This window comes from Sus scrofa, chromosome 13 (genome assembly GCF_000003025.6).
Source record: "Sus scrofa isolate TJ Tabasco breed Duroc chromosome 13, Sscrofa11.1, whole genome shotgun sequence".
Classification (NCBI taxonomy): Eukaryota; Metazoa; Chordata; class Mammalia; order Artiodactyla; family Suidae; genus Sus; species Sus scrofa.
The window spans coordinates 52952755-52975927 of NC_010455.5; the positions used below are offsets into that span (position 1 = coordinate 52952755).

At 44.7% G+C, this 23173-nt stretch overlaps 1 protein-coding gene across 5 annotated transcripts in view; it reads right to left on the reverse strand.

Annotated features, from left to right (window-relative positions):
• FOXP1 (forkhead box P1) overlaps positions 1-21604 on the reverse strand; it is a 627515-nt gene extending 605911 nt beyond the window's left edge. For 3 of the 5 annotated variants that reach the window (XM_021070841.1, XM_021070843.1, XM_021070842.1), the window contains exons 1-2: positions 21340-21603; positions 19266-19413 (exon numbers count right to left, since the gene is read on the reverse strand). The gene's annotated coding sequence lies outside the window, so the exon portion shown is untranslated. Of the gene's footprint in view, positions 1-19093; positions 19205-19265; positions 19414-21339 lie in introns of those variants that run through there. The other 2 variants (XM_021070850.1, XM_021070844.1) reach the window with 2 other exon arrangements.

The window sequence follows — 23173 nt, forward strand, 5'->3', positions numbered from 1 at the left end:
GATACTACCATGGGGCTATCCAAAAACACTTGGAAAGCTTGGTATTCTAGCCATTCAAATTTTTCTATGTGTCAGAATATGGGGCAATAATGTAACGACCTCTCACATCCAGCGTAAACTTTTAAACGCCAGAGACATGGTGCCAGTCCACTTAGGAAAGGTACCTTGCCTGTTCCCAAGAGGAGGAGCCTCAAAGATAACATGAAGTGCTAATGAACAACACGGCACCTGCAATCCTGGGCCTCTGAAGGCCTATCACTGTGCTCAACGCAGTCTCTGAGCATAAGAATGAAGGCTTTCCTCCCTCTACTAAGGAGCCAGGCAACTTGGTGCCAAACTGCAGTATGACTTCACTCTCTGTAATCCGCATGGCACGTGGAATACTCACAGCGTGCCAGATTATCAGTAAGGTGATAACATTTGTGTATTATACCTGCCTGGCACAATTTGAATGAGGCTCCCTCAGGCCGCCTAAGGTTTCGCTTCCTGTTTTCTGCACCTGCACCAATTTCAGAAACAAATAAAAACACCACACACAACCCTATTTTGGGAGCTTATTCAAAAGCGAAGTGGCCAAACCAACACAATCAACATAAACCCCAAAACACAACAAGGTAATTAACCTGAGGTTCAGACTCACTCCATGTCGGGGAAGTACGCCTCCTTCCACTTTTTAGCGATCTCCGCAAATTTCCACATCTTGAATCATCTTACTTATTTAATGTGACTTTTAGCCAATAGAGAGAACAGTCATTATCATGAGGACCTACATGCATAAAGCTCCTTTCTATACTTGCTAGGCACCATGCATCACATTCTACCTGAATTTCCTCATTAATCCAGAGAACAAATGAAGTGATTTCTATTATTACGTCCTCTTACATACAGACAGACACACACCCATTTATGACAGATGAAGGTAAATTAGAAAGGTTAATGGGCTTGAAGTCACCCAATAAGTATGAAAAGCCTCTGTATACCCAAATCTGTCAAACTCCAGACTCCTTGCCCTTAAACGCCAAGTCACAGTGTGACCAAAAACCAGATGGCACTGATCATGATCTGGGTACACCCATAACCTTCGCCACCTACCTGGACAGTGTCCTTAGCATTACTGAAACTCCTTATCACTACAGTGAAACGGCTTTTGCAGAATCTTTTTTAAAAAAAAATGTGTAGATAGAGATTTATATTTCAGTGAACAGAGCAACAGTCCTTTCAGGAAGTTAGTTCTATACCAACTGGGGAGGGTGAACATTGAGAAATGGAAAGGGAAGAAATCAAATCATCCACCAAGGGATTCAGTACTGTGGTCAACAATGCCTCTGCCACTCTGTCCCTGGTGGAGCATGAGGGGTGAAAACAGGGTAAGAAAGCTTCCTGGACTTTGGCCTGCCATTCAGCATCACCCAAGGACAGCAATCCCTGGAGATGCCAGGACTAGAGCAGACATGAAAGCAATTCCCTAGCAGTATCTCTGTAACATAAATTTACTATTAAGATACGTTATTTTGCTTTTTACCAATTCATTATATAAAATCTACAGTGTGAAAGAGTCTCCACCAAATACACGAATTTGGGGCAGGGGGTGGAGGGGTGACCAAGAGAAGCCAAAGAGACTCAATGGGAAATTCAAATCAAGAATTGTGCAAGACGACACCTGCCTTCTGGCCTAATAGAAAAATCAATCTGTCAGGTTTTAATTAAGTGCTCAGGCTAGAAATAAAAGGCGGCAGCTTCTACTTGGTCTCCTACCTAGTAGAGTCTTGATAATCAAAAGGCAGCTGGAAGTCGTATTTGTTACAGAAATGGTAAATATGTGCAGAGATGACTCACTGGCTTCAGGGCGGCAGTGTATTTCGTAAATAAAAGGTGGAACAAGATGAATCTCATAAGCTTGTTGACAACGATCTCTGTGAATAATGACATTTGGAAGTCTAAATGATGTTGTATTAGAACATCTTACTGAAAATGTGCAAAAAAAAAAAACAAAAAAAAAAACAAAAAAAAAGCTAGGAGCACAGGGGATGGGGCAGTAACACTTTCTAGCCTAGCAGCCACGTGGAGTCAATAAATGAACAAATGGGTGAAAAAGTGAACAAATGAGGGATAAGTCAATGAATGAATGCATCCAGGTGTTACTTGCATGCACATCACTAAAATACCTTCATTCTCCAGTCTACTTGATCTAATCTCTAAGAAACGCACAAGGTCCTGCACGCTCACATGGCCCACGGACCACGAAGGAGACAGTTAAAAATCCTGACCAAGCCCGGGTGCATCTGCATCTGCGTCCACAGGTGTGGCTCCATGGATGGGAAACAGCTCAGGCGACATGGTTCGTGATCACTGCGGGGAATTAGCTGGCACGAGTGCGGTCCCTCTTCTCAACCCGCTCCGTGCACCGCCAGCTCATTCTCCAACCATCCTAGCCGAGGTGGGGAGATAGAGACGTCGACAACAGTGCGTGGATTACAAGTTAATAACTGGTTTGTACGTGGTGAGCCGTCCTGAGCGGCTGGGTGGCTCCCCTAGGAATGAAACACCAGACACCTTGCCAGGGAAAAATAATACAGACGGGCTGCGTAAACACATTCAAATCCCAAACCTGACTATAAAACCCTTGTGTAGTCTAACGTTTGACCCAACTAAAGTATCATTTCCAGTCCCTGTAGTATGAAAATTAAGGTTGTTGTGAAGAGACAATTTAACAGGCAATCTGGGAAATAACCAGATAAGAAGGCTCTAATGTCCACACCCTGAGACGGTCAGGGTGACTGGGGACTGGCAGGGCATCTGCTACCAGAACTCCTTTTCCCCTCCTTTCCTCACTCCGGACCAGACCTGCGAGTGGGGAGGCTGATGCTCTTCACTCTAGAAGAAGCCCCGGGCCAGCAGTTGCATCTGAAAGAGCATCCTCCTGAAGGTGGTAGGCAGACACTGGTGCCACCCTGCTTCTGGCAACCTTTAGCACCCTAAAAAAGGCTACAAAGACATAGAGAGTCCCTCCCCAAGCCTAGCCCATGGGTGCTCCTAACAAACCCATCACAGCCCTGCCCAGAAAAACACACACACGCCTTCGCCCTGGGCTCCCAGAAATGGCCTCTGTGTCAGCTTGCAACACTTCCTCTGGGCATTCAGAGTCCCCTCAAAGTGCCATTGTGTCAGGAAGAGCTATTGTGAAGGTTGATGGGAAGAGGGGAGCACAGGCCAGTGCGGGGAGAAAAGTGGGGAAAAGTTGGAGGAAGCAAGAAAGCAAGGGAGGTAAGTTTTCAAATCGACCCAACTCATGTTATTACGTGTGTGTTTTTTTGTTTGTTTGTTTGTTTGTTTTTTTTGCTGTACCCATGCCATAGAGAAGTTCCTGGGCCAGGGTTCAAACCGACCCCACAGCAGTGTGAAGTGTGAATGCTGAAACCTTAACCACTGGGCCATCAGGGAACTTATCATCACACTTTTTTTTATCTTTTTTTTTTTTAGGGCCTTACCCGCAACATACGGAGGTTCCAAGGCTAGGGGTCAAATTGGAGCTGCAGCTGCCAGCCTACACCATGGCCACAGCCACTCAGGACCTGAGCTGCATCTCTGACCTACACCACAGCTCATGGCAATACTGGATCCTTAACCCATGAGTGAGGCCAGGACTGGATTCATGTCCTCACGGATACTAGTCGGGTTCATTACCACTGAACCACAACAGGAACTCCTATCACACATTTTAAAGAGAAAGGAGGGAGTGAACTGCCAAAACCCAGTTCTAATAAACCACTTCAAGTACCAAGAATCATTCTTATGAATAATAAACTATCACCAAAACTCAAGTGTTTATGACAAGCCCAAAGCTCTGGTAAATGCTCTGCATATATATTTGCTTATTTATGCTGCCTGTCAATCCAAAGGCTAGCACTATTGCTGCCACTAAGAATCCGGGTCCCTAAGGCTCAGCTGCTCGGTTCAGGATGCCCAGAGGACCGAGGGGCAGAGGATCCATGCATACTTCAGGAGAGAACAAAAACTACCTGGCCCAAGGTAAAACATTCCAGAGTCCTTCAATTCTGTTGAAATTCTAAAACTTGGTACTACCAGCAAAAAATCCATTCTTTTCTTCCAACCCAGTAGGACTTGAACCAGCTTATAGACGAAGGAAAAGCAAAAACCACCATGAACAGGATTAGCTTCCATCACAGGACCTTGCAAAATGTTCAGAGGAGACTGATATTTTACACTCAACGGATCTTACAACCCAGAAAGAGGAATGTGCTTTAAAAGAAATTTACAGCCCAATCTGGATTCAGTCATGGAGAGAAAGCCAAGATCTCCGAGTGGGTGGCATAGGAGGGCCACAGCCTGTCATGCCTGCCCCAGCCCTGTCCTCATCCTCCTGTTGCAAAACAGTGAAGCCCTTCCAGTGTGTGAATTCCAAGCAGGGCCAGCTTCCTGGGGTGTGACTACAAAAGGCCCCCTGCTCTGAAAGGCCATGACTTGGTTTAAAGTTCTATTGTCCCCTTTTTGAAATTCTTAATATTTACCAAGGAATCCCACATTTTAATTTTGCACTGGGTCCCACAAATCAGACAGCTGGTGTACTCCCACTTTTTGTTTGTTCTTTGAGTTTTCAAAAGCTACATGAGCCTGGGATTTTACGTCTACTTTTTTTTTTGCAGATATCACATTTCATGGGCTATTTACAGTCTAGATAACTTGGCATTGTTGTTGTCATAGATTTTTTTTTTTTTTTTTAAGGGCCACACCTATGGCATATGGAAGTTCCCTGGCTAGGGGTCTAATCAGAGCTGCAGCTGAGGCCTACGCCACAGTCACAGGAACACCGGATCCAAGCTGTGGCTGTGACTTATGCCCCAGCTTGTGGCAATGCTGGATCCTTAACCCACTGGGTGAGGCCAGGATTGAACCCACGTCCTCATGGATACTAGCCAGGCTCTTAACCTGCTGAGCCACAGCAGGAACTCCTGTTGTAGATTTTCCAAAGTTGATACTGAATACACAGAGCACACGTCTTCACGTCATCCCTAATCCATGTTCCAACCTGTGAATCCCATGTGCTCCGTACAACCGACTGTTCAGAACCTACAGAAGAGCAAAGATGTCACTAGTGGGTTTAATGGAGCAAGGATGGGACCAGTGCATTTCTAACAAGGAAGGACTGAGACAATCTGAACCACTAAGAGACCATCAACCTTACCCTATTTCATTCACAATGCAATACACCCCTCCCAAGCACAGGCACACGGAGGTATAACATATGTACCCAGAGACAGTTCTAATAGCTCCAGAGGCCTGTACTGGATTCTTGGTCTCACATTTGTTACAAACATCAAAGACACAGGTTGGTCCTGATGGTGCTGTCCTCAAACAGGGTCTCTTCGCAGAGGAAGAAAATACAAATGCATATGCTGGAAGGCCAAGTACAGGCGTTACCTCCAAGACAGTGCAGGATCAGTACCAGACCACTGAAATAAAGCAAGCATCACAATAAAGCAAGTCAAAAAGTTTTCAGTTTCCTGGTGTATATCAGTTATGTCCACATGGAGCCTACGGTGCAAGAGCATTGTGTCTAAAAAAACAAGGTACATAACCTTCAATTTAACATACGTTATTGCTAAAAAAAAATGCTGCCCAGTACTTGAGGCTTTGGCGAGTCATAATCTTTTCATTGTAGTCACAACAAAGATCACTGGTAAAAACCCACCAGAATAAATACAACAGTAATAGAAAGTTTGAAATATGGCAAGAAATTCCCAAAATGTGACACAGAGACACAAAGTGAGCAAATGCCTTTAGAGAAAAGGTTCTGAGAGTCACTTGACATAGAGTCGCCACAGACCTTCCAATCGTTAGAAACGCAGCATCAGGGAAGCACGATAAATCGAAGTACAATAAAATGAGGTATGCAAGTAGTTATTAACAACTGTACAGAAGAAGATTTATGATACACAAAAATATCCGGGATATAGTGTGGAATAAAAGCATGTTTTTAAAAAAGGTATATGGAGCATGATTTGTATGCTGTGGGGTTTTAAATACAAATACATACACAAACACACACACTTAGATATGTGTGCCAAAGCAGCTGTCTACACTCACATGTGTATGTAAATCCAATCCATAAGGATGGGTGCTATTGTGGGAGACAAGGCTGGATTTGATCCCAGTGCCTGTCTTAGTAAAAAGTAGGTTCCCCTCACTGAACCACAGTCGCCTCACAGATAAAGGCGTGGCTGTGCTCAGTCCATCACTGAGGTCCTTCGCAGCTCTCACAGGTCCCCACTCTGGGGGTCAGAGCAGCCTAAGACATTCCTCCACTAATACCCCAAGTCTCAAGAGCAAGTGCTTCCTTATTCTGACAAGAAACTTTAATGATCACTTGGCTGGAGAAAAGAGAAAGAAAGACTACATATTCTTTAAAAAGATATAGAGATGGATAATGGCTATGGATATCATACAATGCAGGAATAATTTTTTTTTTTTATTTTTACGGCTGCACCTGTGAGGTTCCCAGACTAGGGGTTGAATCAGAGCTGCAGCTGCCAGACTACACTACAGCCACAGCAAAAGGGAATCCAAGCCACATCTGCAACCTACACCACAGCTCACAGCAACACCAGATCCTTAACCCACTGAGCGAGGCCAGGGATCGAACCCATATCCTCATGGATACTAGTCGGATTCATTATCATTGAGCCATGACAGGAACTCCAGGAAGGCTTTTAAAAAAATTTTTTTTAATGTCTCATATGGAAGTTCACAGGCCAGGGACTGAATCTGAGCTGCAGCTGTGACCTACCCTAGAGCCACGGCAACGCTGGATCCTTTAACCCATGGCATGGGACTGGGGATGGAACCCACACCTCTGCAGCAACTTGAGCCACTGAAGTCAAATTCTTACCCACTGTACCACAGTGGAAACTCCCAAGTCTTTATCTTTTAGAGCGGTTTAAGGTTTACAGCAAAATGCAGGGGAAGGTAACAAGATTTCCCATACATATCCACATACACACCTAGCCTCTCTCATCATCAACCTCTCCCACCAGAGTGGTACACTGGTTACAGCGGGTGAATCTACACGACATACCCTATCACCCCAAGTCCATGGTTTACATTACAACATTATGGTTTACTCTCGGTGCTGTACATTCTACGGGTGTGGACAAAGGTACAATGACACGTACCTGCTGTTATGGTATCATACAGCTTATTTTCACTACCCTAAAATTCCTCTCTGCTCTGCCTGTTCACCTCTCCCTCCCCTACCTCAGCAACCACTGATCTTTTTACTGTCTCCAAGTTTTGCCTTTTCCAGAATGTCATATAGTTGGAATCACACAGTATGTAGCCTTTTCAGATTGGCTTATTTCACTTAGTGATATGTATGTAAGGTTCCTCCACGTTCTTTTCACGGCTTAACAGCTCGTTTCTTTTTACTGCTGAATATATTCCACTGTTTGGATGTACCAGAGTTATTACTGATGCATTCACGTACTGAAGGACATCTTGGTTGCTTCCAGGTTTGGGCAATTATGAACAAAGCTGCTGTAACCACTCACCGGCAGGTTTCTGAGTGGACCTAAGTTTTCAACTGCTTTGAATAAAAACGAAGGAGGGTGACTGCTGGATCGCCTGGTAAGAGTATGTTTGGTTTTCTAAGAAACTGCCCAACCATCTTCCAAAGTGACTGAACTATTTTCTTACCCCATCGGAAATGAGAGTTTATTTTTTTGTTTTTTATTTTATTTTTTTGTGTGTCTTTTTAGGGCCGCACCCGCGGCATATGGAGGGTCCCAGGCTAGGGTTCAAATCGGAGCCGCAGCAATGCCAGATCCAAGCTGCATCTGCGACCTACACCACAGCTCAGGGCAAAGCCGGATCCTTAACCCATTGAGCGAGACTAGGGATCGAACCCAAAACCTCATGGTTCCTAGTCGGATTTGTTTCTGTTGCGCCATGACGGGAACCCCAGAGTTTATTTTTTAAAACATTGTTTCTGAGATATTCATTGTCAGACTCATCCCAACCCAGCGATGAAGGATCTTTTCCATGGCACAGTGGAAGTTCAAGGGAAATGTTTCATCCTTTTTAAGCCTCCACTCAGCACCCCTACCACACGGTACCTGGTCAGGATCCTTGGGGTTTTCCCATGCTGGAGGAGAAGGCTTGTGGTGAGCCAGGCTCTGTGACCACCCGTGATCTGAATTACGCACAGGTGTTCGAAAAGACAGGGAGATCCAGAATAATTAAGAGCATTAAGCGATCATCTTAGCCCAAGGAGGCAGTTGAAGAAAAAAAAAAAAAAAAAAAAGAACAGAGTTTGGGCAGTGCTTTGGGAAATAAATTCCACAGTCTTTCACCAAGTTGAAATCTTGGCTTGGGACACACATAAAAATGAGCCTGGCCTGATCTGAGCTCCTAGTGGACATCTGCCAGATCACAAAAGTTGACCCAGTTGGCCTGTCTTCCCGCAGAGAAGGCCACCGCTGGAAGGGCAGATGGTACGGCTGGTAAGAACCAACACGGATGGACAGGGCCACGGGCAGGAAAATGGCAGAATACGGCTGGTGTGAGTCAGGCTGGGAACCTCTCCTAGGAAGAGACCATTTTTACAGCACATAAAAAAAAATTACATCACATCGGCCTTCGATCTGACTTTCTTCTTTCATAGACTTCAATCGCCCTGTCTTTACATCCTATAAAACATAGCTAATTACTCTTTTATTTTCTCTCTTATCACTTGGTACTGCTGTGCAGGAGTAAAACAACTGCGGACACCGCTCAGGAAAGCGTGTCTTTTAGGGACAGTTGCGTTGGAAACCCCTCTGCAACAAAGAAGGCAGCGCCAGTGTTTTCCCACAAGGGTTCAGGAACCTGGAAAAAGATGCTAAGTTACAAGTATGACTTCTCCTTAAATAAACCATTACCAAGTATAACTTTATTTGTTATGAGAAACTCCAAAAAATTTTAAAATTGAAGCCAGTGTTTAATGGGTAACACTGACTCTAATGGTCCCTGTTTAACACACACCCATCTTTTAAAAAGAGCATTGTCCAAACATTCCCCTTTTGTTATATTTTTCTCCATTCTTGAGGGAAACACTATCTACCTTTACACTCATATTGTTTAACATCCCGGGTCATTTATGCTATTTACTGAGTATCCGATATTCCTAATAAAATGTCAGTACAAATATCCAAGTTGCCTAGGAGGAGGGAGGAAAAAAAAGTTTTTCCAACCTTTCCTGGCTGGTCAAGGTAAACATTTCTATGGCCCGAGTCGGTCGGCCATGCTGACACAAATGCCTTTTATCTTTCCTCTTAAATCACAAATGATCATTTTACTCAGCAATGAGCCTAACTAAATCGAAACTCTGTACACAGCAGAATTAAATATGTTCTCTCTACTCAAGATGAACAGTGTATTATTTATCACTAATATTTAATGACAAAAAACCCTGATAACTCTCTCCGATTATACCACTGATTTCATCTAGTTCCACATCATCGATTCTTTTGGTCATTAGCATAATCACAGAGCACCAGCTCTGGCTTATGCAGCAAGTTTGATAACAGAGCTGAAAGAAGACACACACTATTTTAAAAACATGTTCCGATTTTCATCTAAGTATATCTTTATTTATGTGGCTTTCTTACCATCACGATGCCAGCCCTTGAAAATATGCAGAAGTCCCTTTCTCCACTGAAGAACAAGGTGCCTCTATCATACCAAGGATAGTGAAGTATAAAGTGCCTGTTAATTAAACATCGCTTTTTAACTTGCTACCCTGCATATGTAACTGTTAAGTTCTAAGCCGAGCCTTTAAAATAAGAATGAGAAAATGGCTAGGCTCCTTCAAATGAACGCCTCATCTTTTTTTTTTTTCCTCCTTAAATTTAAGAGATCAGCCACTGGATATATTATTTTTTTAAATCACATTCCCTGGTAAACGTTTCACTTTAAAGTTTTTCCCCTCAAAAAAAAAAAAAAAAAAAAAAACCAGCAAAATAAAACAAACAAAACACCACACTGGCAAATGCACACATTATGAAGATGGAGTCAGGACTGATGGTTTTACCTCAATCCTACATTTTCAATGTATGGAACTGCAGAACGCTGCAGGGTTTTAAATTCAAGTGTAAAGAGCTTGTCATGAATTAATATTCAACACTTCAAAAGGTTCACATGGAAAAATGCATAAATTTCAGCCACATGCATTCACATCGATGACTTTTACATACTGACCAAAAACAACCAAATAAGCAAGTTACTAAAGAACACATACAAGAGGGTATCATCAATATACATCTTGAACATGCAGAAGAAAACTCTGTATTGGGGAAAATACACATGCATACGTATTAAAAGTATAAAGGAAGCCATGGGATGGGAGACAGGCAGCTGAGAGCAGAGGGCACCTCCAGGGGAGAAGCGGGGGAGGGGTAAGACATGCCAGGGGCCTCTACAACTGGATCAGAAGTGTGTTCTTCCTGAGGTTGAGCTGCAAGTACATGAATGCTCACTGAATTATTCTCTGAATTACATCGTCTTGTTGTCTTACACATTTCATAATAAAAGTGGCAAGCTATAAGCGTGTCGTTTTAGAGAAAGAGCTTGTAAATATCTGCCAGCTTTCCTTCCTCAAATATTGCTCTCAACTCAAAGATCAAAGTGCTTGAGGCCAAGGCATCGCTTTTTATTCAACAACTGAGGCACCTGTTACAAGACTAGAGCCCCGCATCCCAATATAAAATCCATTTGCACCATTTCCAAAAGTGCTTATGACGACCTTAAAGATGCCTTGCACTCCGGTCCTCTGCTATGGCAAAGTAAGTCCTCTCTGACCCAGAGATAATTTCTCTAGCTAGTGACAAAGACTGTCCTGCTTCCTGACTGAAATAAATAACAACAAATACAGAAAAGAGAGCTCACTTTAAGGATTTTTTAAATCCTTAAAAGGTGCTCCCCCCAGTAGTGTTCGGGAAGAAGCAGCTAGAACCACACTTTGTGTATGGTCTGGGGACAGAGGGGTCTAAGAGAAAGATCCGTGTTTGGCCAGAAGGGGAGCTGACTCCCCCACACCCCATGCCCATCCTCACCCCAGAACATTGAAACCTTGTGCTGCCGCTGCCAGGAGGACAGTGGGACAAAAGGGAGAAGCACCCCCAGTGAGCGGCGAGGGTGGCGTGCTCCTACAGGTATAAGAATTTGTTGCAAGCTTACCCAAGTTACCACGGCGCGTTTACTGTCAACATGCATCACGCTGCAACAAAAGCCATTATTTAGAAAATAAGGTGAACACATTCAAGCGGCTGAACCCTTCCTAAGCCTGGAGAAGGCACACAGAACAGTGGGTCTGCAACAACACGCCTGACGAAGGCCATGAAAGAAAACCTGAGACTGAACCATTTGCTATGGGAAGAGATAATCTTCCCCAAAATAACTGACAGTTACATGTGGACAGCAATATAGTCTCTACAGAGGCCCCACCCTCCCCTCTCCAGGTTCAACTAGCTTCCTGCCCAATCGTCAAACACAGCAAAGTTTCTATTAGAAAATTTCTCTAATACGTTAGGGCCTGTCACTGATTCCCTAATGATAAATCAGTTGATTACTTAACCTTTCTTAATGAAATGATTAACACCCTTTCAACAAACAAGGTGGAGTGATTTAACATCATGCTATAGATTTTACCCACTGGTGACAGAAGTAGAAAGACCATGTGGCTTCTACAATGTACCTTCTATTTTTTCCCATCAGTTCCATTTTTCATCTTTTATAGAAATCCTTTATGTGAGGTTAGATACACTCTCATTTGAAAAACCGGGCCCATCAGAGATATTTTTTAAGCACTTCAGGGTCTTAACAGAAATAAAAGAACTCTGTATTACAGGAATATTCCAAATGCCCCCCAAATCGAGAGCCAAAGCAACTGTGAAGTTCTAAACATAAAAACAATTGCAAACTTTTGGCTACCTATTAAAATCAAACTGCACCCAAAGTCAAGTGGAAAAAAATTTTCATTTTAGGTGAGGGCCTCTTGGACAAACACTTTACTGCTGGGTAACTTCAAAAAGCACATCACTAATACAGATGAAAAATGTCTACACAACTTTTATTTAAATAACTCTTTTGATCTTAGTGGATAGATCTTTAGCTGAAGCCCTGAATATTTAAACAAGCCTCCTTAGCATTTTCTCTTTCTTTATCTCATAATCTTGGAGGGTGCATTTGTCTTAGGGTTCTGCTTGCTTTATTTATGTGGCATCCTTGACGAGGCTACTTCCATCAATAATCCTGCAGGTCCCATTATGCACAATGATAGAGAATTTCCCAAGATGCCTAGGGAAATCCACATACTTATACCAGCAGGGTTAATCTAGTGGGTAAACAGTTCGGATTTTTAAATTAAGATGAAATAGAGAAAAAAAAAATTCCCAGAAAGCCATTTGACACTAATTGGTAGCTACAATGTGACAACGCCCATTGGAAACACGGATGCAAGCAAGGCAGAATTTGAAAAGAAATGTCTGGTACTTAGTGAAAACTACCCATGTTCCACATTGTTCCTACCACTCAGTGAAACTGTGAGGCTCTTGTTCTTCCCCTATTTCTCTAAGAATCTAATGTTTCTTTTAGTGCTGGACTCTGAAAAGGAAACCTGTATTCCTTTCTTAGGTTTCATGAAGTCCAAACAGTCAAGTGAAACCCTTAAGAAGAGCTGTAAGCTTTCCTCCATTTCTGATCACTGAGGAGCCCAGTTCTCCCACTCTGGTGGGCATGAGAATCAGACAGGGAGAGCTTTTTCAAAAAAAAAAAAGAAAAGGCTGGCCCCACCCTCCATAGGGCACATCCAGCGGCAATGTGATGATGACGTCTGTGTGTGGAATAACAGCCCTGCTGTGATTCCAATCCTCGTGCCGTCTAAAAGCCACCAGCTTTGATTCTTACTAGAAATCCAAATACATTAAAAAGGATACAGGTCTCAAAACAAAACAAATTCATTGGTAAAATCCAAGTGAAGATCAAGATTTCAATTCCGGAATCTTTCAGAGCATAAATCACTTGGTGCTTGGGTCTCTGTTTAGTATACATCAGAATGACCAGTGGAGGTTTGTTAAAAATGCACATTTGCATGTCAGTCAGCAAGAATTCTGGCTGAAGCATGTGTATTTTTAATAAATCTCCCCCAACACACACACAGACATACACAATGATCTGGAAGCAGGTGAGGCAGGACTTGACTCCGAAACACGCTGAACTACTACCACCAGCCGCCCTCTTCCACATCACCGATGAGTATGGGTTGCCACCTCTGTGTTCACCTGTTCCCAGGAAAGGAAGCCTCCAAAATCTCTGATTGGGCATCGCCAACTCAATGGAGAGGCTCTGGGACAGGAGCAACTCATGCAAAAGTCACACCACTCCCCCGCACCAAAAGCTGCAATAACTGTCCTGAGAATATCAAGAATATCTTTAAAAGTCTCAGTAAAAACACAGCCCCAGTGCTGCTAGATCTCCAAGCTCAAGGACCATACCTTAAAAACTCTCCCTAATTCACAGACAGGGAACCGGGACCAGGGAAAGTGACATTATGACTCGAGTGTAGAACCAGGAGGGAGAAAAGGCTAGCTGAGAAATTCTATTTTTTAAGTTGATGCTGGAACTGTTATTCAGCATCCTAACAATAAAGCCGATCACACAAAATTAGCTAAAATCAGAGAATCTGGCCAACTGTGAATGTTCACCTGACTTGCTCCTAATAAACAAATACGTATCCAAAATGAAAATTCAGGAGAAAAATCTCTGTTCCATCCCAAGTAAATCTATTCTAATATAAAACAGGGACCCAATAATGCCAGACTCGGGCCCATTTTCCCCTTCAGTAAACTGTCGTATAAGACACTAGCTTCTGCTATCTTCAAACTGTTGAAATAAAACAGAATGACATGAGCTTTCTAGTCAATGATTCCTCCATTTCAGCTTTTTGTCTGAATTAGCAGCAACTAGAGGAAATAAACACATCCATGAGTGGTCCTGAAAACTAAACAGTAAACAGAACCCCTGAACACAATTTTGTACGTATTCATGCTCCTTTATTAAAAAAAAACTATTTTATTAAAAATGTGATTCAGAAAGAAAGCGCAATTAGCTTTGCACAGGCACTGACACGATGTTCCCGGACACACCAGACATATGTAAATATTTCGTGATATCAGTTCCAAGTGAGTAGACCTGTCAAGATATTTACAGGGCTTGACAGTACTTCTGTCTTTAATTAAATTTTTGTCTAGATACTTTAATGTAATTTAAATAGATTATTAGTTGTCAGGATCTAATATAAATTTTGTTTACGATTTAGTTACTTTAAGTACTCAGACTGAAGAAACTAATTTAACCCCATGTGTGAGCAGCTTCAAGCATCATGATGAGACCACTAAAAAGCTTCCCCTGCCCTTTGCACTCTCCCAATAATCTTAAATTACTACAACTTAATTGCAAATATGGAGGCACAAAATCGAGCCCCTCCCCCACTTTATAAAAACCAAAGAGCTTGGGGAGAGTCACACGGAAAAATCCATCTATACTTATTCGAGTTCCAGATTCTTTCTTCCAGACAGCTCCTTCTTTCAGTGGCTGCCTAGGTAGGACATGTTTTTCTCATGTTAAATCCCATAAAATAACTACCAAACACCTGTTGTGCACAAGGCAGGGCATATATTAAAAACTGGTGTCGGGGGATTTCAAAAAGAAAAACAAGTCTTGCAGAGACATCCTCAAGCTAATTTGGTTAAGAGATTTCAGGACTGGGTGCAACAGTGTGAGGAAAAGGATACAGCTTCCGGCACAACCTTCTTGTGAATGGAAGCTGACCTGCAAATAAGGCCCGAAAAATGCCTGTAGCACAAACTGGATGTAATTAATAAAAATAATTAAAGAAACAGAGAACACAACTGCTATGTACTTTACCCCACTGTTCTTCCTCCTTCCAGAATACCAGCCTTGTAGCCATTACTGCAAGAACATTATCTATGGGATGCAAAAGCAAAGCATTTCTTGAAATCAAACATTCCTTACAACATTTATTTTTAGGTTGGCAGCACAAGCCAAATCTACTTAATTTCCATTAACCACATCGTCACATGCACGTTGAAATAAACTATGTGGGTCCAGGGAGTGGGGGGGACACAACGTAAGTGTCATGCATAAAATACCCCATATTTGGCTAGGTTTTCCTCTGTTTCAGGAATTCGTCTCATCTCAAGCCTACTGACGTTCTAGTTGTTGGCACTTCTAACCTTAATTCATCCAAGCACCAAGGAAGAGAAATATTTTTAAAAATCAGTTTAAGATGACTCCTTGAAGAGCACAAGTGACTTGCAGACCAGCGTAACAAGGCACAAGCAAGACCGTTTAGAAATTACACCAGCCCAACTGCAAACCCACTTGGCTGGCTGGCTTGATTTACAAATTCAGTGTTTGATCACCTGGTAGGATTACTACCATCAACTAAAGAAAAAAAAAATCTCCTACGAATAGTAAAAGTATATGTTGGCTCATGTATAAAGCTCACCTGTCTATTCAGATGCGTCTCTTAAGGTTATTTTCTTTAGAAAACAAACCCCTCCTTGCTTGAGACTTTTATACACTCCTGACCCAAAAAAACATACTTAAAAAAAAGAACAATACTGCTGGCTTAGCAAAAATGACATTTACTATGACGGAATTCTATTAAGGAGTATGACACCTAAAACAGGCTAAGAAGGGAAAAGAAAAAGCCCTAAGCCAAAAAAAAAAAAAATTCCCTTAAAAAACAAAAATACCACCTGTGCAAATCTAGCTATGCTCTGGAAACCCCTTTTCAGCCCTAAAGAAACAGCTCAGGCTCAGGGCCTTGAAGTTGCAATTAAATTGTAGTAATTTAAGATTATCGGGAGAGCAAAGGGCAGTGGGAGCTCTTTGGAGGGCTTGCCTCCCCACTTAATGCTCTTCAGTCAGGGGTTAAATGAGTTTCTTTAATGTAAGTACCTTAAAGTAACTGAATCATAAACAAAATTTATACTATTTCTGACAGCCTGCAATCTATTTAAATTTTATTAACGTGTTTCTGAAATTATTTTTAAAAGACAGAACCATTGTAATGCCCTGTAAATATTCCTGGCATGGCCACTGAAAAGGAATTGGTACTTTAGAACACCTAAAGTGAATAACACATACATTTGGGGGGAGGGGGTACAGAATCTTTACAAGATAACATTTCAAAAGTGAGGTTGAGTCTGAAAGAAAACATGAAAACCAAATAAACAGCCCAATAAGACTGGTTGCAAAAAGGAAGCTGGGTTCAAAAGAAGTTGTCACATCTGTTCTATTCTCCCTTCTCTTCCTTTATATAGGCATTGGACATGCAGTGGTATAAATATATTTGTTTAGGAAATATCACAATTCTTCTGTTGATTTAAACATCTGCTGAAAACAGACATATACTTCAACAGAGACTACGAATGCAAATATACAAGGCCCGGGGTAGAGTCTTAAGCAAGGAAAAACTTAGTAACAGAAAGCCATGCCCAGGCTCAATATTAACCCAGTTAACTTTTGTTATTGTTGGTACAAATGATTTAACTAGAAAATATTTATAGCTTTTTTAAAAACATTACATATTGCAGAAAATTGCCTAATAGCATCCATGTGTATGTTTAACTCACATTGTTTAATGATACAATAAAAGGTATATCCAATAAAAGCTACAGACTTTGAAACATGTTAGGCACTCTAGTTATGAAATTCTGGCTTAAAAAAACATAGTGCTTACTATATGATCAACATTTGTTAATTAAAAATGCAATTCTTAAATGATAATTATTTTTATTCTTTTCCACGCGTTTATGTGTCCTCTTTGCTATTTTGTTCTACTTAATTTAAAACGACATTTAATTTGGGGAGAGTTTATAGCTTTAAAAAAAGTGTTAGACAGTTTATACTCTAGGATTTAAATATAAACACAAAATCTTTCAGACATCACCAGCAATACAACCCCCTTAATTTGAGACAGTTAATTTGAAAAGTCGATGTTTCTTTCATTATACTTTGATAAACCTGTAAAAACAAAATGCTAAAGTAATTACTGTTACTACTCCCTTTAAAAATGTAAAGCAGTTAAATTTTCCTAGACAACAAGCAAGGACAAGTTACAGAGAATTTGAATAAAAGTAGCAACATGGTCATGTTGAATGTCAATCTAAAAAAAGAGGTTATGTCTAATCTGCAGAATGCTCCCTCTCGCCTCTTTAAATTCCAAGAGTGGGCTGACACAAAACTTCATCACCAGGGAATTTTTTTTTTTTTTTTTTTTTGAGCTTCACATCAGATTTAAACCCTCACATACAAAACCTTGGCTTCCCTGACAAGGCAGATCTTCTAAACTTGATGTGAGAAAACGTTATCTAACTCCAGTGTAGGAGTCTCATGTTGGTAAAAAGAATTCCAGTGCACAGTTCTGGGTAGCAAGACAGCCAGCCTCTGGAAGACTGCATTTCCTTTTAATGCCTTTCTGGGTGCATTCTCTTCATAAATAAGAATGCATATAAAAATAATAACTTATTTCACTACTCAGCATCTATAAAGAACCCAAATGCTGCCTGAAGAGGGACTGAGTATTTCCTTCGAAGTGAGCCTTTGCTTCCACAACAAAGATCAGCATTTGCAATGGTCCATTTCTGCATTAGTGAATATATAGCTTTGCTGCTTGATCGAATAGTCCAGGGTTCTCCATGTAGACCTCCTGACAACAACACAGCAGCAGTTCTGTTTGATCTCTCCTGCTTCCTTAATTTGGGTTGTCAAGGTTCAGCAGTTGGAGGCTGTTTACTTTACTTTTCAAAAAAAAAAAAAAAAAAAACTGATTTTTTTTTTTTTCTCTCTCTCTCATGCAATGACTAATCCAAAGACTGGGGGGGGGGGGGGGGGAGGGAGATGCAGCTAGTAGCAAGATGTTAAATGCCCCCTCCACACTGAGATTTTTTAGCTTACATCTTTTGAATGGTAACTAGATGAGTTCTTTTTTTTTTAATATTTTTCATGTTCTTTCATTATGAGATGTTTCAAGGAGGAAAGTCAGAGAGTGAAAAACTCATCTCTGAATCTGTGAGCCCAATTTTCTTTCCAGGCCTCAAAGAGATGGGTCTTTCCACTTTGGGAATCAAAACTCCAGTGGAATTCTCAAAAAGATTCAATACATTTCTCTCTGGAACCGAAAATAACAGCAACTCCTGTGTCTCAATTATACAGGATAACACCAGAAAGAAAACAGCTGAAGTCTCAGCATTTCTCTTCAAATTCTAGTTAAGACATCTTCCCCTAAACTGATTCTCACTGTGGAAAAAAAGAGAGGGTGGCCAGGGGAGGGAAAGGAGATGAAAGGTAAAAATTTGGAGATACTCTTCAACATATTTTCAGCCAGAGAAAAATCCCTTAAACATCCCTCAGGTTTTCTCAGCTCAGCTGTTGTGCAAGCCCTAAATCCTGAAGCCTCCAGAAAAACCAAAGGTAAAGCGTAGATGGTTTCAATGTATAAACTCCTTTCAGAGGGAATACAGAATGGCCCTCCAACATTCAACAAACAAAAAAGGAAATCCAAACTTGGAAAATACCTGTGACTGGACAAGAGAGCAACACCAATCCCGCAGAAGTGGGCTGGAAAAGCTCAAATGCAACCAAATGAAGTGTTTATATTAATTTCATTATTCTGCCCAAGCTTCACAGATGAGGATGGGGGGGTGCGCAAAGGAAGAAATAAGTTTCATTTCGGGTTTTCTGGCCAAGCAAAAGAAAAAGGAAAACGAACGCGAAGGATGAGCCCAGACTAAATCAATACACTTTGTAATCAGCTCGGCAAGGGTATTTGGACACAATGACTTGGAAATAATTAATAGTTATAAAAAGGGGGAGTGGGGTGAGAAGGGGAGCTACGAATGTCATCATATTTTATCGGAGTACTTTATACTCGTTGCTAAACTTTGATCTCCAGATTTTCAGATTTAGGAAAGAAAGGGGGGGGGGAGAAAGTCCAGTATTTCGAAGCACCTACCGGCTTGAGGATGGGCACATTCCTGGCTCCTACGCCTGATCGCTGCGCTCGCACCGCCCATGTTGGGGCTTTGGGCGCAGAGAAGCCCCGGGGTGCAGCCCGAAGCTCTAGGGTGCCCCTTCCCCCACCCGCCCCCGTCCTCGCCCCGGTGCCCAAGGCCGCCTCGACTTACCCGCGGAGTCCGAGGGGAGAGTGGGAGCGCCGCCTTCACGCCCGCGGAGGAGGCGCCGGCAGCACCATGGTCCCTGGCGGCGCCGCTGCCGCTGCCCCTTGCCCGCTTGTTCGCCGCGCGCTCTCTTCCTCTTGCAAACTTTCGGGTTCTGCGGTCGACAAGAAACCGGGGCGACCCTCAGCAAGTCTTCTCAATGCAGGTTGGGGGAAATTGAGGGGGGCGAGATAAGTGGGTAGGCTGGGGGGGCCAAGACCGAGCGGGTGGCGGGCTCGGAAGACCGGCGAGCGCGCGTGGAGGAAAGAGAGGATGTGGCTCAGGGATTCCCTACAAGGATTCCGAGACCGGGAAATCGGCCCGAGCCAAAGTCTCAGCACCTTCCCCGGGATCTTACAAAGTTGCAACAACAAAAAAGGAGGGGGGAGGAAAGGGGGAAAGGGGTGGGATAGGGAAACGATCGCAGGCGCAAGGTTTGAAGTTACAACTGTTTATTTAGTCCTTATTCTCACAGGGGGGCGGGAGCTGCTCGGCAAGACGGGCGGGGGGGGGGTGGCTGTACGCAGCGATTTCGAAGCAAACACTTGGGAGGGGGTATGCGACTTTGTTTCTGGGCGAGGAGCTCCCCGGCGTCCGCGTGTGTCACCGCCAGTCTCCGGGGACCAAGGCGGAGCTCACAACAGGTGGGGAGGGGGGCTCGCCGAGGGCCTAAAAGGAAAAGGAATCAAAGTTTCCGAGCGCGGCCGTGTCTAGGGAGGAGGGGGGCGGGAGGCGGGGGCGAAGTGGAGGCGGAAGCAGCGAATGACCGCGACCCGGCGGCAACTGGCAAACTCCTCGGCTCCCGGAGCCGCCACCGCGGTCCCCACCCGAAGCGCACGCACGCCCGGCTTGCCGGCTCAGCTGAGTCCTCTCTTCGGGGCAGGAATGTAGCGAGGGGAGCTTGGGAGAAAGGCGGCGCGCAGCCGAAGGACGGAGAGCCATGAGCCATCAGCCTCCAGGACAGGGCCGAAGGGACACAGCGACTCGCGCGCGTCTCAGGATAAATTGAGGCTTGAGAAATCCCCCCGTTCCCCAGGCTTGAGAGGGGAGTAGACCCAGAAAGTGCGTGCGGCGGAGTGCATCCAGGCTCGGCGACTCCCCTCAGCGCACCCTACTCCCAGCTCCCACCCGCGAAGTTGGCCACCGTGGTCTCCGACCCCTCGCGGGGAGGCTGGGTTGGCCCGGCCAAGCGCGCGTGGGGGTACGTGTCTAACTGGGGGTGCGCGGGTTTGTGTCTGAGTTTTCCCAGCTCCCAGCGGGCGTCGGAGGAGTGCCCCCGCCGCCAAGTTCGGGGCACCGCGTGCGTGGTACCACGGATGTCCCCAGCCGCGGGGCCTAGGGCGCAGATGTCCCTAGTCATTCTGCGGCGAAGCCCCGGGGGCACCAAGGGGGGCAAACACTAGCGAAGAGCGAAGGGAAAAAGTTTGCTCCAAGTCCAAACTTTGGGCTCCAAAGGCGCTCGGCGCGCCTCCCCTCCCGCAACTGACCCGACCCCGGGCCCAGCGCTCGCCATGCTCCTCGGAAGGCACCCCGACGCTAGACACCGAAAGTTGCGCCGGGCGGCCTGGGCTTATCGATTTCTCTCCCCGCGGCGACTGTGGAAAGCGCAGAACGAGGCGTGAAGGGGCCGAAGGGAAAGCGAGATCGCCTCCTCCCTGCCGCTGCCGCCGCCACCGTCCCCCCTCCCCCGCAACCCCTTTTGACTTATGGAAATGCACCCAAGAGTACGGGCGCCACCGGAGTCCTCTCCACGCCCGCGCCGGCGCGCAGCCCCCACCCACCCCTGAGCTCCGGCCCAACGCGGGGGAGAGAGAGGCTGCCTCTGGGGAGGGCTAGGGGAGATGCACGTGGAGCCTGGAGATGAAAAGTATTTTTTTCCTTTTTTCTTTTTCTTTTTTTTTCTTTTCTTTTTTCTTTTTCTTTCTTTTTTTCTTTTTTTTTTTTTTTTGTGCTGGTTTTTGTTGTTGTTTAAAGTAGTCGGAAACAAGGCGGGAGGCGGCTTGGGAAAAAGTGGAGCAGAAATGGAAAAATACAAACTCACCCGCTGCAAATGGTCTCTCGGTGCAAACTAAGGTGTTTTCGGGCCTTTCCCCGCGCGCGCCCACTCCCGCCCGCGCGCGCACCCCGCACACACACTCGCGCACACGCACACACACACACATACACACGCGCGCACACACGCACTCCCGGGCGAGGGCCGGGCCGCCGCGAGTACAGCATTCAGCCGCCACACAATAAATAACAATAGATTCCTCCGCTCCGGACTAGCTTCCCGGAGCCCAGCCAGCGGCGGCGGCGGCGGCAGAGGCGCGGGCAGCGTCGGGCCGGGGGCGCTCCCTAACCCACCCCGGGCCTCCGGCCCAGGCCCCCTCTCCGTCTCAGGCACCCCCAAACCGCCCCAGGGCGCTGCCTAACATTCCCCACTTCTCGGATCCACTGGGGCGCTAGCCCCCACCCACCTCCCCTGGCCTCCCGGAACAAATAAATAAATAAGGCGCGCGAGAGGCCAACACGTCGCGGAGGGAGATGTTGTTATTTTTTGCTGTTGTGCGTCCCTGACGTCACATCCACCTGCTGGGTAAACAACAAGGCTAGCAAAAAAAAAAAAAAAAAAAATCGCAGTTGCCAAAGCAAGGGGGGAGGGTGTGCGGGGGCTGGGGGCTAGGTGCAGGGGAGCCGGGAGGTGGGAGTGCGGGGTGTCCAGACTGGATGGGGAAAAGAAGGAGGCAGAGCCCCGCAGACCAGAGAGGGGAAGGCCACGCCAGAGCAGTCCTTGGCAAAAGAGGGATCTGGCAAGACAGACCTGGAAAATAAGGGGCATGGGGGAGGGGGGATTCCTCAGAAGATGGGGAAAGGGGGGCCCATTCAGGCATGAGAAAAAGCCGAGAGAGAGAGTGTTAACAACTAGGGCCGAAGATGGGAATGCTAAGGCTATTTGCTTGGTTTCTGAGCTAAAAATACAGAAGGAAGAAGAGAGGATAGGCAGGGATAAGAGGTTCCTCCAGTTAAAAGTGAAAGTGTTTTGCCATCAGTGACAGTTGAAGGAGGGGGAGGCGGAGTGGTGTTTCAACCCCCTTTCTCCTTCTCTCCCGTCCTCCCTCGGTCTCTCCTCTTTCTTTCTGCACTTTGTCCAATGAAAGAAGGCGAGTTCGGGAGGTGAAAGTTCAACAGAAGGACAAACCCCTGTTTGCAAGGAAACAGAAACCCGCCAGCGAGGGTCCACCTCCCCCCCACCACCAGGAGAGTGTAACGCGGGACGTTTTTCCCCCCTTCCTTGTCAGAGTCACTGCCGGAATGTGTAGTTAGATCCACTTTAGGCGAAAGTGGCTGCGAAGGGAGCTGTGCTCTCGGCCAAGGTTTCTCTTAGGAAAACGCCCAGGGGGCTAGCAAGTCAATCAGTTGTTTAACACAAATTACCTGCTCTCCCAGAGATCACTCAAATGGAAAAAGCTTTGTCCAATTTGAAAAAGCGAGATTTTTTTTTTCTTTTTGCCGCTTTAAAGTTTGGTGAAATTTAGAAATTTGAAGGAGTAAATGAGGAGCCTGAATGAAATGTTGTGAAATATGCATAAACATGTATAAAACAAAAGACGCAATTATTTTTTTCACTTTTATCAGCCCAGGGAAGACTTTTTGTTCCCCAAGTGTGACTTAAAAAAAAATATGGCTCTACGGCTTCTTTTTGCTGTTAACAAAAGTAATTTTTTTCAGACCCCCCCCACCCCCACCCCAGATGCCACCAGCCTTCAAAGGAGCATTTCTAGCTATTGGCAGGGCAACTCTTTTTGAGAATGTATATCCAAAGTCACTCCTGCATATTCCTACAAAGTACTTGGGGGGCACGGGGGACACAAGTACTGTCCCTTTGGTCTTGA